The sequence below is a fragment of the Mastigoproctus giganteus genome, chromosome 14 (assembly GCF_048544385.1).
Source record: "Mastigoproctus giganteus isolate SK-2022 chromosome 14, ASM4854438v1, whole genome shotgun sequence".
NCBI lineage: Eukaryota > Metazoa > Arthropoda > Arachnida > Uropygi > Thelyphonidae > Mastigoproctus > Mastigoproctus giganteus.
In genome coordinates, this window is record NC_143588.1 from 49,765,352 (window position 1) to 49,781,513 (window position 16,162).

General features: G+C 36.7%; 1 protein-coding gene across 7 annotated transcripts in view; it reads left to right on the forward strand.

Annotated features, from left to right (window-relative positions):
- The window catches only part of Lasp (LIM and SH3 domain protein Lasp), a 280,500-nt gene that overhangs the window by 161,549 nt on the left and 102,789 nt on the right, over positions 1–16,162 (forward strand). The gene's annotated exons all lie outside the window — the stretch shown is intronic.

The window sequence follows — 16,162 nt, forward strand, 5'->3', positions numbered from 1 at the left end:
GAATTCCATTAACATTTAGTTTACTCACTCCATTCAAGGCCTTAAATATCTCAATCAGATTGCTCTGCAGGTGCCTAGTCTCCAGACACTGCAATTTGCAGAACTGAAGCGTTTCTTGGTAGAGCTCTCTTTTGTTCCCTTCCCCAATCTGGTTGCACTTCTCTGCACCCATTCCAGCAAATCTACATCACTTTCTGAAGTGAGGATAATCACCTCCTTATCCATGCTGGCAATGTTTCTGAATATCACTGACAAAACTGCATGAACTATCTTGGCAGCCTGACTGCACAATTACTTCGAAGAGTTTTTAATTTTCCACTTCCGTGAGTGTAGTACCACGCAGTTGGTATGTTAATCTGGGATTACTGCTATCTGTACGCAGTACTATGCATTTGTCAATAGTAAACTTCAGCTGCCACTTCTCAGCCCATCAACATAATTTTTCTAGAGCTTTTTTTTTTATGAAAACCCCAAACACGAAAGGTATCAAAACCTATAGTACTTAGTACCATGCATGGGTTGAAGGAGAAGTATGGGGGGGAGGGGGATGCCGAAAACTTTGCTCTAGAGACTAAAAATGGGTTTCACCACTTCAAGCCTCCAATAAGCAAAGTGGTGGTATTTCACCGGTTGATGAAAGTCATCTACCACCTGAAAAGCTTGTTGCAGGTGCTCACCATGATTAATGCCCTTAACCAGTTTGCCAACCTTTGTATCATCTCCAAACTTAGACATGAAGCCTGATATACCTTCATCAATATCATTAATAAATATTGAAAATAACAATGAAGTCAGCACCTAAAACTGGGGGCTCCAGTAATAACAGTAGTTCATAAAAATTAGGGCCCATTGATACCCACTCTCTTACTTCTCTCGCTCAACCATCCCTTTATCCATATCACTAACTTCTCCTTAATGCCAATTTTCCAGTTTATTCAGCAGTCTTATGTGCAACAGTATCAAAAGCCTTCCTAAAATTCAAGTATATATCAAAATTATTTTTTGCGTCCAGTTCCTTGGTCACTGCATTATAGTAACCTGTCATATTGGTTAGAGACAAGACCACCCCTTAACAAACCTATGCTGTGACTGCAGTATAATTGCATTCCTGTTCAGATGATCCTGCATTACTTCTTAAACCAATGACTCCATTATTTTTCCTGGAACAGATGTTAAAATAGAGGTCTGTACTCATGTCACCTTTTGATCCTCTTTGTGAATTGGGGATATATTTGCACATCCCTAGTCCATAGGGGCCTCCTCAGAATCCAAGGATGCTCTCACAATTATTGCTAAGGGTTTTTTTTACCTACTTTGCTGTCTCCCTTAATATAATTTGATAGATTCCATCCACTCTAGGAAGAATTTTATGTTTTGCTTCAACAATTACTCTTCCACTTTCCTTTCAGTGATTACAAAATCACTTAGCTCCCTGATAGATTTTAAATAACTTCTGGCATCACTTTCCATAAAGAATTCCTCATTTGTGAATGTAGATGCAAAATACCCATTCAATTAGTAAGTAGCCTGAACAGGGTCATCAGCAGTTAACCCATTGACATCAAGTGGCCAAATATGATTTGACCCCTTCCTTCCTTCCTTCTATCGTTAATATAAGCATAGGTTTTTACTGCTGTAATTTGTACTTTTTGCCCAGAACTTCTCGTAATCTGCCTTAGCTTGTCTAACCTTTTCTGTGACATGATTACAGTCTAATTCATATATACCATAGGCTTCTGTGTTATCTGATAATTTATATGCATCCCACACATTTTTCTTCTCTGCCACAAGTCTCATCAATTCATCTGACATTCATTTAGGTCTAAAAACCTTGAACAGTATTTCTTAGTTTTTTAAAAGCTTAGTAGCTGCTATGATTACTTCCCTGAATGCTTCATCATCATCAATTAGGTCACTGCATAGAATTTAAAAACTGAGACCACTGTAGTCACCCTTACCAAAGCAAAAGCCTGTCCCTTCACCCTTCATGGTAGATGTGTCTTTAATTAAATTCCACATTATTGTGCTGTGATCACTGTTTCCCAGTGGATGTTTTACCTGCAGAGGGGCTTTAAGAGGTGACATGAATAATTAAATATGTTATTTTAACTTCTGTTCCAGGGAAATAATGGAGTCGCTCATTGAAGAAGTAATTTATGACCATCTAGACAGGAATGCAGTTATGCTGCAGTCACAATATAAATTTCTCAAGGGGTGATCTTTTAATTCTTAAAAAATTGCTGCTGATAAACAGATCAAGAGTATTGTTCCCTCTTGTTGCCTCTCTGACATGCTGCTGGAGGAAACAGTCATCCAATAAATCTACAAAAGTCTTACTAATGTGTGAATGACCAACTCACAAATTCCAGTCAACGTCTGGAAAGTTAAAAATCCCCCATTATAAGGCATTCTCATTTACTGGCCCACTCTTTCTCTGTTTAGCTGTTTGGTGTAATCATCACAGTGATTAGGCCTGTTGCACATTACTGCTGTCATTTTTGTGTTCCCAGTTGGTGTAATATAGTCTCAGATGCTGATGTGCCATAAAACCCCTAAACAAACAAACAGTCATTTTTGTTTTCCCAGTGCTTATGTCACACCAAACTAAATCAACATTGCACAGGTCACCCATGTTGACTGGATGTACTGCCTTAGATTTAATATTCTTCATATCCAAGGTGGTAGATGACTTTCATCAACCGGTGAAATACCACCACTTTGCTTATTGGAGGCTTGAAGTGGTGAAACCCATGTTTAGTCTCTAGACAAAGTTTCCGGCATCCCCATACTTCTCCTTCAACCCATGCACGGTACTAAGTACTATAGGTTTTGATACCTTTCGTGTTTGGGGTTTTCATTTAAAAAAAAAAATCTAAGAGCATACCCCCTGCTCCTCTGGTCCAGTCTGTCCTTCCTGTATACATTGTACTGTAGAAGCTACTAGGCTTTAAATACCAACTAAGAAATACCTTTCCAGAATTAGACCTAAATGGATGTGAGATGAACTGATGAGACTTGTGCATAGAAAAATATATGCAAGGGATCCATTTTCTTCTCTTTTGAATCAGGCGTCTGAATCACCTGATAATTTATATGCATGGGTGCATATAAATTTTCAGGTAATTCAGAAGCCTATGGTAGATATAAACTACTCTGTAATCAAGTCACAAAGGAGGTTAGGGAAGCTAAGTTAGATAATGAGAAGCCTTTGGCAAAGAGCCAAGAACAAGCATCAAACCTTCTACTGTTTACTTATATTAACAGCAGAAGGAAGGGTTGGAATAACATTGGTCCACTTGATATTGATGTTTAACTGTTGACAATCCTGCTCAATTTGCTGACAAACAAAATATGTATTTTACCTCTACATCATGCATGAGGTGTTTTTTAGGGAAGTGAATGCCAGTAGTTCATCAATCTAATAGGGAGCTAAATGGGTTTGTAATAACTGAGAAGGAAGTGGAAGAGAAATTGTTGAAACTTAACATAAAAAAAAAAAAAAAGTGCCTGTAGTGGGTGGGATCTATCCAGTTATATTAAGGAAGGAAAAAAGGAGGTAAGCAAAATCTCATTGATAATTATCAGAGCATCTTTGGATTCAGGTGAGGTACCTATGGCCTAGAGATGTGCAAATGTATTCCCAATTCACAAAGGGGCTTTAAGAGGTGACGTGAATAATTAAATCTGTTATCTTAACTTCTGTTTCAGGGAAATAATGGAGTCGCTCATTAAAGAAGTAATTTATGACCAGCTAGACAGGAATGCAGTTATGCTGCAGTCACAGTATAGATTTCTGAAGGGGTGATCTTTTCTGACCAATCTGATTGGATATCATTGGGTGGGCTGATAAGATTTGCATGCTCACTCATAACTCAGTAAAAAATTGAGATATATATAAAAAAATTAAAACGAATTTCCATAACGTCCTCTTTCAGTTTATATATATATTTCAATATAATCTGCAATATTCTTCTCCCAACATAAAATCTTCCCCCTTCCCCTCCATCAATGAGGAATAGTGGATTTCTGATTCTGATCAATTGCTTCACTGGTACTTTCACTGCATTGTCAAATTCATAATGTTGCCTTTCAAGTTCTGATTGGAAAAAAGTGGAAATTGCAAGGTGCAAGATCAGGCTGTAGGAAGAGTGGGGAAGAACAATGAACTTGTTTTCCAATGCTTTGTGTGTTTTTCAAGAAGTATGTAGATGAGTGTTGTTGTGATGGAGTGTTTGGTTCAGTGTTGTTGTGCACTAGGACAACTATCTTCCTTATGTTCATTTGTGTCTTAATATACTGCTGTGACTTTGGGTTGATTATTCCCCCCCCCTCTCAAGAAGATTGGTTTGGTGAACATGTGCATCCCAAAACATGGTAACCATAATTTTATGGACAGATGCTTGTCTTAAACTGTTTTGGTCATGGGGAATTGTTGTGACCAAATTCTATAGATTGCCTCATTCTCTTTGGAATGAAAATGGTGGACCATGTCTCATCTCCTGTAACAATTCCATGTGGGAATTCATTCCCTTCAGTGTGATATCTAGTCAGAAATTTCTGACAAATCCAAAGTCTTTCAGCCTTCATTTCCACAGTCAACATTCAAGGAACCCATGGGGCACAATTTTTTTGATAACTGCAAAGTCCAGTAATGTGGCCAACCCTTTCTTTTGAGATGCTCTGCTTTGCAGAATGGCCTTGTGTTATGCAAAAATCACTTGAATCATGCCAAGTTTTGTGTATTTCATCAGACACCATTATTGGTCTTCCAATGCAAGGCTTATTTTTAAATCCGCTGTTCCTGGTTCACTCTCTCTCTCTCTGCATTTCTTTGCTTACCTATGCACGGTGCTGTCATTGTCATATTCGTTGCGATAAACAGTTCATTTGCCAATTGACTTTCAATTGGAATGACCTTTTCCACAGTTAAGATTTCAAGAACAGCTCACTGTTTTAAATGCATTGACATGCCTACTGCACTAGTACTCATTTTAATGGCTACTGAGTAAATTTTTGTTATGCTAGATAGTCTTAGCATTGCATATGCATAGAACAAATTCTGAAGATTTGTTTATTTTTTGAATTTTAAAAATATCTCAGTTGTTAAGAGTTATGATTCAACAGACAAAACTTATCAGCCTATCCTCTTATGATGTGGTAACAAAGGAACTGTCTGCAAAAAAATAATTTTGATATCATATACTTGGATTTCAGGAAATCTTTTAATACTGTTGCACATAAGAGACTCCTGGAGAAATAAGTTGAGTGGGAGAAGACATAGTGGTGATCAGTGGGCACTGCTCTTTGTATACTAATATTAATTGTGGTTGTGACAAAATTCCATAGATTGCCTATGGAATTTTGCACCACTGAACTCCAGAGTTCAGTGATGGGGCCCGTCGTTGTTTTCTGTGTTTATTAATGATATTGATGGAGGTATATGAGGCTTAATATCAAAGTTTGCAGATGATGCAAAGGTTGGTTAATAACAGTAATCCAATATCGTAGATCTTGTTTCAGCTACTGAAACAAGATCTGCAATAGGTCAGTAGGCTGAGAATTGTTTTCTGAAGTTGAACATTGACAAATGCAGAGTACTGCATGTGGGTAGCAGTAATCCCAGATTAACATACCAATTGTGTGGCACTACACTCAGGGAAGTGAAAAATGATAAAGATCTGGGGATAATTGTGCAGTGAGATATGAAATTCTCTGAGCAGTGCAGATGGGCTGCCAGGAGAGCTTATTGGGTTTTGTCAATGTTATACAGATTTTTTGTTAGCAGAGATGAGGGGGGTAATTATCCTTTTGTACAAGGCCATGGTTAGGCTGCATCTCAAGCCATACAGTTCTGGAGGTCTCACTTTAGAAAGGATGTAGATCTGCTGGATCAGGTAACCAGTACTTCAAATTCATCACATTTATTTACTATGCTCCTAGCATTAGGGTAATGCAGGTATTCATGCGCGCGCGCACACACACACACACACACACACACACACACACACACACACACACACACACACACACACACACGGCCCATGTATCTGCTTGTTCTGTGACGTCATCTAGTATGCTTTAAAATTCTTTACGCATTGCTTTCCAGGCTGCTCCATGTTCCAGTAAAAGCAAGTATTGTCTGGGAAAGTTAGAATGCCATCATCAAGTTCACTTGATCCATTTAAAGCCTGAAACATATCATTCAGGTCTCCTTATAGGTGTCTAGTTTTCAGGCACTGCAATTTGGAGAACTGGATTCTTTTGTGGAATCTTGTTTCTCTGCATTGATTGTTGAGCACAGGTGATTCAGATGATTTCTGAAAATGAAGCTTCCAGTCCTGTAGGCAGTACTGGAGATGCGTTCTAACTATTGACTTATATAATACAATAATCACCTCCTTGTACCTGCCTTCAAAATTTCTCTATATCATTCACAGAACCCCATGAGCTATTATAGCAGTTTGCCTGCTCTCCTTGGAGAACTTTGTATCAGGCTGTACAATTATCCCTAGGTCTCTTTCGTTTTCCACCACCTGGAGTTTGGCATTACCTAATTGCTATGTAATTCTGGGAGTACTGTTGCCTGTATGCCGTATTTTACATTTTCTACTTCTCAGCCAAGCTCCCGAATTTAACTCTGTCTTGCAGTAGTAGTATATGTTGATTCCTGTCATTTACAATTTTTTTTAACCTTTGTATCATCTGCCAATTTAGAAGTAAGCTTGATGTGCTTTCATCAGTAGCTTTAATAAATGCTGTAAACAGTAAGTAGCCAGTACTGAACCCTCAGACTCCACCCAACCCTCCCTTTATCCATATCAGCAACTTTCCCCTAATCCCACACTGTTCCAATTTGCACAACTGTCTTTGGTGTGGAATAGTTTTGAGAACTTCACTGGAAATCTAAATATATGATGTCAAAATTGTTATTTGTTTCCAGTTCCTTTGTTACTGCATCATATTAGCTAATAAGATTGGTCAGACAGACTCTTCCCTTAGGAAACCCATTTTTTGATTTTTGTATAATTCCATTCCTTAAGATGATCTTGCAGTACTTTTTTAACCAATGACTTCATTATTTTCCCAGTAATGGAAGTAATGCTTGCAGGTCTTTAATTACTCATGTTAACCTTTGATCCCACCCTCCTTTGTGAAGGAGGCTCATTTGCACACCTCCAATCTGTAGGAAACTCACCCAAATACAAGTATGACCTCATAATTATAGCCAAGGATTTGCTTACCTCTTTTGCATCTGCTTTTAATGTAACTGGATAGATCCCATCAGCTCCAGGTTCTTTATTTACTTGTAGCTTTAGTGATTGCTCTTCCACCTTCTTAGTTATAACAAAATCATTTAGCTCAGAGTTATAACTCTGTGTACTTCTGGTATTCCTATCCCTAAAACGTTTTTCATGCATGAATGTAGATATAAAATAATTTAGTTTGTAAGTCATCTGAACAGGATCATGAATAGCTATATCATTTTCGAATTTGGTCTGATTGGCAGGACACAATTTGAAGCTATGTACCTTACTTCCTGCAGAATATCAGGTGTCATGTTCCAGTCACATGAAAACGAAAAAGAATTATGGCAGAACTGTAGATGCTTATTGAACTAGTGGGAGAAGCAAACCAAGTAACTTGAAACTATAAACAGAGCATCAGCACTTGTCTGATACCATACCATGCTTTGAAGAAAAAGCCAAATAATTGCAAAGGGGTGGTTTTGTTACCTTCCAGATTCTTGCATGCAGTTTCTGTATGAAAACTGGGGAGGGGGAAAAAAAAAAAAAAACCTCAGACTATTTTAGAAAAAAAGCTTTGACTATAATTATGAAGATAGACAAAATATCAGATTTTTAAGTGTTTGTTAATGTGGGAATGTTATGTTTGAGGGTAAACTATTTTTCCACTAAACCTGGCAGTGGTGGTGAAAACATGCCACCTTTGCCAGGTTAAGTAGATAAAAAAAAAAAAAAAGTTTAACCTTGTTGGTCATTGCAAATTGTCCAGTCATTCTTTAAATTTATTCATATTACTCACTTGTACAACACTAAGTCAGTTTATTTCAACAATCCATTACCCTCTTGCTTAAGGAAATTTATGCACTCCTATTTGCAACTATTCTTTTTCAATTAAAATATGCCATCAAATATTAGTTTACTCACTTCTAATGCAAGGTCTTAACCATACAGATTCCTAGTTTTCTGACATTGCAATTAATAAAACCTCAGTCTTTCTTAGAATATTCTTTTGTTTCTCCTACTAATCTTGTTGCATTTTCTGCATTCTTTCCAAGGAGGTTTATGTCCTTCCTAAAACAAGATTTCCAATCCTACATTTAGTATGTGGTCCAACTTTTATTTTACACAATAGGATAATCATACGTTTGACTTGCTGGCAAAGTTTATTATCAGAACACCACAAGCTGTTCTAGCAGCTTGTTTATGCTCAGAGAACTTCATAAGATTGTACAGTTATACCTGTGACATGACCCCCCCCCCCCAAATCAGTTGTCTTTAATTTGGTACTGCCCAAACAGTATGTGCTATTCTAGGATTACTGTTACCCAAATGCAGTGCCTTGCATTTATTGGTTACCTCAATTGCCATTTTATAGCCGATCTTCAAGAAGTAGTATATCCTGATTTTAAAATCATTAACCACCCTCTCATCTTTGTATTATTAGCAAACTCAGATTTTAAATGCCTATATCAATTTTATTATTAATAAATATTAAAAATAGTAAGGAGCACAATGCTAACCCCTATAGTATCCCTATCCCCAATTTACCATTAGTACATGAATGGGCAGTGACCATTTATAACCACTCTGTCTCCTACCACTTAACTGTCCCTTTAATCATAGTAACTTGTTCATAATGCCATGTTACTCCACTTTTCACAGCAATTTGGTACTGTTCATGTAAATTAGTCAACTTTTAGTGAAGTATATGACGTCAGACTTATTATTTTTGTCCATTGCCTTGTTGATGACCACATAGTAGCTTATCAGATTGATCAGGCACGATCTCTCTAATGCATCTATGCTGTGATTGCAATATTGTTCTGTTCCTGTCAAGGTCTTCAAGGTCTTGCATTACTTCTTTACTGTTGACTCCATTATTTTCTCTGGCACACAAGTCAAATTTTCAGTTTGTAATTACTCATTCTTTGGACCACACTTGTGAATAGGAGAGATATTTGCACATCTCTAATCTATAGGAGCTTTCTCTAAAATCAAAGATGCTCTCATCATTATTAAAGTAAAGATTTGATTGCCTCGTTTGCTGCTTCTCAATATAATTGGATAGATTCTATTAGTCAGGTCCTTTCTTCATATGTAACTGCAGCAAATTCTCTTCCAGTTTTTTGTTTTCAGTTACCAGAAAAAAATGTAATTCCTAGTCATTAGTAGAATGACATCTGATATATCCATATCTTCATCTATGCACATTACAAAATATCATTTGCTAGCAACCTCTTCAGGATCATCAGTAGTTATGTCACTCATATCTGGTGGACCAGTATGGTTCATCCCTTTCCTTTTAGTATTAACACAAGAATCAAGTTCCTTTTTTTTTTTTTTTTTTTTTTGAGCTCTTAGCCAGACTTCTCAATCTGCCATACCATTTCTAACCCCTGCTGAATAACTTGATTTGATTACAGACTAATTTGTATTTACTGTAGGACTTTGTTCTCTGATAGTTCATAATTGTTCAGTGGATTTTTATTTTCTGTGATCATCCTATGCATTTTTCTCTCCTGGTGCTACTTTGCAACACCAGCTCAAGTAGTCGTGCCAGAAATCTACAAAACAGCAACTTTTTTCTTCATAATTATGTACTTTTTTTCTAGATTGCAATTTAAAACTTTGTACTCCTGTAGAGCTTCTGGCTTAGAATTAAATTTTTTTTAAAAAAACAGCTTCCTCAATTTAGACACATTTTTCATTCTTTTGTTATTGTTACAAGGAAATGATATTTATCTTTCATCTAGTTATCATTTAATCATCTCTGTCGCATGTAATTTATATGCATCCGATACTCAGTAAGTTGAAATGCTTTCCTCTTGGTTTGGTAAAGAATGCTGCTTTTTAGTAATTACTGACATGAACTGATTCTCTATATCTTAATTTTCAGTATTTTCTCATATGGCAACTTTAAAATAAGGTTCATAGTACTTTTTTTAAATCTGAAGTCAGTACAGTGATTCTTGATATATTCGTAAAATGTGTGCAGTTGGAAAGCAAATAGAACAGCCGAAATTACTACAGTTTCAATGTGGGAAGAGTGCTTGGATTAAAAGATTTTGGAAGAACTTCATTTTCGAAGATTTTATGTTTTGAAAAGATTTTATGAAGAAAAATAAATTCTTAAAACAATCTTTAGCATTGTTTTTTTTTATTAGCTCCTAATAGAGCACTGTTTTATTTTGTAAATTGTATTGCAATGAATTTCCACTATTCATGCTTCATTTAGTAGATGGGATATTGTCATTTAATTTAAAAACTGGTTTTAATAAACAAACTTAGTTTTTTGTAATATGATCAGCAAAGGACACAGTTATATGCAGGTAGACAATTAGAAGAATGAAACACCTCACTGGATAGGTAGTAAAACATCCAGACCAGCAGTGATTTGAACCCCTGGTCATAGTGTGCACATAATCACATTGCACCTGACAGTTGTTCAAATTAGTTTTTTGTTACAAGAAAACTTTTTTTTTTATTTATCTTTGAAGTAGACCAATGATGCCAGATGCTTCATATATTACTTACAGATTGCAATACTTATGTGATTTTGTTTTTTTTTAAATGAAAAATTTGAAAATCTAAAAAAAAAAAAAAAAAAAAAAAAAAATTTTTTTTTTTATTTGCAGTTTATTTTCTATGCAACAAAACTTTAATTATGCTCAAAATGTAGGGGGAAAAGTTGCAAGCATAAAAAATATAAACATGAAACTATAGATCACTTCTATTTTTTTGGATCAGAAAAACTATTAAGTGCATGAAAATCAAACTTGCACATGTTAATGTTTTGTCAGATAAAAAAAAATGAATGAACAGATAAATAATAATCAAAACAAGAAACCACTTTGCATTAACTATAAAAATAGAGATGACAGGATAACTAACTTCTGTAGCCGCCTCTTTAACCAACAGATGAGAAACATACTTAGAATTAGCATTAGAGGCATACGATGCAAGAAAGCAAGCTTATGCAGCATCAGACAAAAAAAAAAAACCACCCCATTTCACCCTTCCATTTGTTTCAAATACCTGTCCAGCTCAGCCTTAAATTTATTTAGGCTATCAGCTTCCACAACAAAAGATGGAAGTCAGTTACACCAATCAACTACCCGCTTGCTAAAGGCAAACATCTACCCTACAACTGTCTTTCCTCAATTTGAATTCCTCTCAGGTGATTATTCTGACCAATAGGAAGAAACCCATCAGCATTGAGCATGCTCAAACCATTCAAGGCTTTCTACACCTCAATCAGATCACCTCACAGGTGCCTAGTTTCTAGACACTGTAATCTGCAAAACTTAAGCCTTTCTTCTTAAGAGCAACCCTTCGTTCCATTCACTAATCTTGTTGCCCTTCTCTGTACTTGTTCCAAAAGCTCTACATCCTTCTTGAAATGAGGCCTCCAGACCTGTATACAGTACCCAAGGTGTGGCCTGACCATTGCCTTATACAAGAGGATAATCACTGCCTTATCCCTGCTAGAAAAATTCCTGTATACCATTGACAAGACACCATGAGCTACTCTTCATATATGCCTGCACAGTTACCCCCAGATCCTATTCATTCTCTACCACTGTCAGTGTAGTACCACAGTTGATACGTTACTCTGGGGTTACTGCTTCCCATATGTAGTACTTTACATTTTTCAATGTTAAACTTCATTTGCCACCTCTCAGCCCATCTGCTCAACTTTTCTACATCCTATTGCAACAGCGTACTGTCATTAGTGTCCTTAACAACCCTGCCAACCTTCATATCATCTGCAAACTTGGACATTAAGGGTGATATACCATCATCAATATCATTTATAAATACAGAAAACAAAAATGGACCCAACACTAAACCCTGGGGAACTCCACTAATAACATTAGTCAATGAGGAGTGGTGTCCATTGATTACCACTCTATCTTCTCCCACTCAACCATCCCTTTATCCATAGCAGCAATTTGCCTCCAGTGCCACACTGCTCCAATTTGTGCAGCAGTCTTCCATGTGCAACAGTATCAAAAGCCTTTCTAAGATCCAAATATATGATATCAAAGTTATTCCCTGCATCCAATTCCTTTGTGACCACATCATAGTATCCAATCAAATTGGTCGGACAAAACTTCCCCTTAACAAAACCATGCTGTGTTCGAGCTATAACTGAAGTATTATCTAGATATCCTGCAGTGCTTCTTTAACCAGCGCCTTCATTAATTTTCCGGGAACAGAAGTTAAACTAACAGGTCCATAATTACTTGTGTCGCCCTTTGATCCTCCTTTGTGAATTGGGGTCACATTTGTGCATCTCCAGTACCTCCCCTGAGTCAAAGGAAGCACTCATAATTATGGCTAAGGGTTTGTTTACTTCTTTTGCTGCCTCCTTTAATATAACTGGATAGATCCCATCCACCCTGGGTGCCTTTTTTATGTTTATCTTCAACAATTTCTCCTCCTCTTTCCTCTCAGTTATTACAAAATCATCTAGCTCACTGCCAGAGTTTAATTCACCTCTGGCATTCCCCTCCCTGAATAACTCCGCATGCGTGAATGTAGATGCAAAATGCTCATTTAGTTTGTTAGCCACCTGAGCATTATCATCAACAGTTGAACCGTCAATATCCAGTGGACCAATCTGATTCTTCCCTTTCCTTCTAGAGTTTACATAGGTAGAGAACTCTTTTCTGTTTTTCGTTGCATCCTTTGCCAAAGATTTCTCATAATCTGCCTTTGCCTGCCTAATCTCCTTTGTGACTTCGTTACAGAGCAACTTATATCTATCATAGGCTTCCATGTCACCCATTAATTTATATGTATCCCATGCATTTTTATTCTCTGCCACATGTCTCATTAGTTCATCTGACATCCATTTAGGCCTAAACTTTGAACAATATTTCTTAGTTGGTATGTAAAGCCTAGTAGCTTCTGAGATAAATTCTTTGAATGCTTTCCATTTTGAATTTGCTGTTGGTAACATCATCAGTTGGTCCCACTGTATAGAATTTAAATACTGGCTCGGACCAACGTAGTTGCCTTTACAAAAGCAAAAACCCTTTCCTTTACTCTAGATCAGGGGTGGGCAACAGCCGGCCCGCGGGCCACATCCGGCCCACAACGATGTTGAATCCGGCCCCCTCGGTAAATGCATAAATATAGAAAATCCATACCTGACTACACTCGCCGTAAACGTTCGGCTTAATTCGGTTCAATCGGGAATCGCGGCCAGTACAACAGTAACCAAGTGATTCTACGCAGCATCAAAGAGTTATTTCCTAATTATTATTGTAGCATCGATCGAAGTTCCTTTGGGTTTGACTTCTTATTGAAAAAAATAATATTGGTGCGAGATATTTTATGTTTTATGACTTTTCTAATTATTACAATTTTTAATTTAATATAATTTATAACCCATAAAATGAGTCAATTAAAAAAAAAAAAGAAAAATTGATGCCGAATGCCGCATTTTCAATGATAATTGGACATTCAGATTTTTTTTAAAAAATACATTAATAATTTGGTAATTCAAGTAATATAACATTTTTTTAGGTTCTGATTTTTTTATTAAATCGTTCAATCTATTCCGGCCTGCATCATGATGCGAAAATGTCATTCGGCCCGCTGACGAAAAAAGTTGCCCACCCCTGCTCTAGATGGTAGCTACTCCTTTGAGCAAATCTCACTTCAGCACACTGTGATCACTGTCACCTAGTTGTTCCTTTATCTGCAGATTCTTGATGCATGAAGAATCACTATTGATAATCACATCAAGGGTATTACTCCCTCTAGTTGACTCCCGAACATGCTGATGTAGAAAACAATCATCCAATAAATCCAAAAAAGCCTTGCTAGTGTGTGAGTGGCCAATCCACAAATTCCAGTCAGTATCCGGGAAATTAAAATCTCCCATTATAAGACTCTCTGATTTGCTGGCCCACTCTATTTCCCTGTACAGTTTTTTTTTTATTATACTCATCAGAGTCATTAGGCTTATAACACAGTCCTCTATTTTGATCTTCCAATGCTTATGTCACACCAAACTGACTCGACACTGCACTGTCCACCCATTTCGACTGGCTGCACTTCCTTGGATTTTGTGTTTCTTAACTAATAGCATAACCCCTCCTCCTTTCCTATCCTGTCTATCCTTCCTATACACATTGTATTCCCCAGATTCCAGTTTTGCATTCCTTATATCTGTGTGACACCACATCTCTGATATTCCAGCAATATCTGCCTTTGATACTTGTTTATGTTATGCTGAAATCAGAAGTAGCTTGTTGAAGTGGAAGACAAATAGCTATACAAACATTCACACTGGTCTAACAAGTCCATATTTTTCACTGTTTTTCAGTTATGTTGTACATGAAGTGTTAAATATTTTTACCACTATGTAGTAAAGTGTTCTTTAATTCCTCGAATTCTAAATTATTATTTTTAAGTATTTCACATAATGAATTTTCTTATAATAGCATTATTAAAATGCTTTTAATGGGAAATTCAGAAAAGGTAGGTTTGCATTGCTTGTGAGAGATTCTATATTTGTAATCAATTATGTAAAGGGACATGAACTAAAACTGTGAAAGATCATGTATTATACAGTTAATTATAATTTAAGTAAATTCAAAAATGAAATTCTAATTTAATTTGCTGGTTACATTCAAGTTATCTGTCCCTGTTTGTGATAAAAAGACGTAATCTGATATTTTCTTAACTTTGCTTTAAAAAATGTTGCTGTGCTGTGTTAGCCAGTTGTAATTATTTCATAGTCTAGAATAAGGATTTTATATAGAGATTTGAATGTTTGAAATGGAAAGAGTAGTAGCAGAGGCATGTGACGTAAGAAAGCAAACTTATGTAGCATCAACCAAAAAAAAAGCCCATTAACACATCCATTCCCTCTAAAAGTTTGTCCATTTTCTCCTTGAATTTATTTAAGCTATCAGCTTCCGACAGATGGGAGTTTGTTCCAGCAATCAACAACCTGCTGGATAAAGGCAAATTTCCGCACATCTATTCTACAACTGTCTTTCCTCAATTTGTAATTATGCCCCTTCAGGTTTGTAATCTGAGCAAGTGGAAGATTCCCATCAGAATTCAACATGCTCAACCCATTGAAAGCCTTATACACCTCAGTCCTATCACCTCGTAAGTGCCTAGTCTCCAGATGCTGCAGTTTGCAGAACTTAAGCCTTTCTTGGTAATAGTAACCTGTCATTTCCCCTCACTAATCTTGTTGCCCTTCTCTGTACACATTCAAGCAACTCTACATCCTTCCTGAAATGTGGCCTCGAGACATGTACGCAGTACTCAAGGCGTGGCATCACTATTGCTTTATACAAAGTGATAATCATCTTTTCCCTACTAGCAAAATTCCTGTATATCATTGACAATACCCCATGACCTGCTCTGGCTACTTGTCTGCACTGCTCAAAAACATCATATCTGACTACACAATTACTCCCAGGTCTTTCATTTTTTACCACCCGAAGTGTAGTATCACACAGTTGGTACGTTTCTTTGGGGTTACTTCTACCCATATGCAGTACTTTGCATTTGTCAATATTAAATTTTAGTTGCCACTTCTCGGCCCACCAACCCAAATTATCTTGATCCTGTTGCAGTAGCACACTGTTATTAATAACCCTGCCAACCTTTGTATCATCTACGTACTTGGACATTAAGCCCGATATACCTTCATCAGTATCATTGATAAATATACAAAACAACAGTGGGTCCAACACTGAACCCAGATTACCACTGTCTTCTCCCACTCAACCACCCTTTTATCCATTGTAGCAACTGTCCCTTAATACCATACTGCTCCAGTTTGTACAGTAATCTTCCATGTGCAACAGTGTGAGAAGCTTTCCTGAAATCCAAGTATATGATATCAAAATATATTTTTTTTTGGATCCAGTTCCTTTGTAACC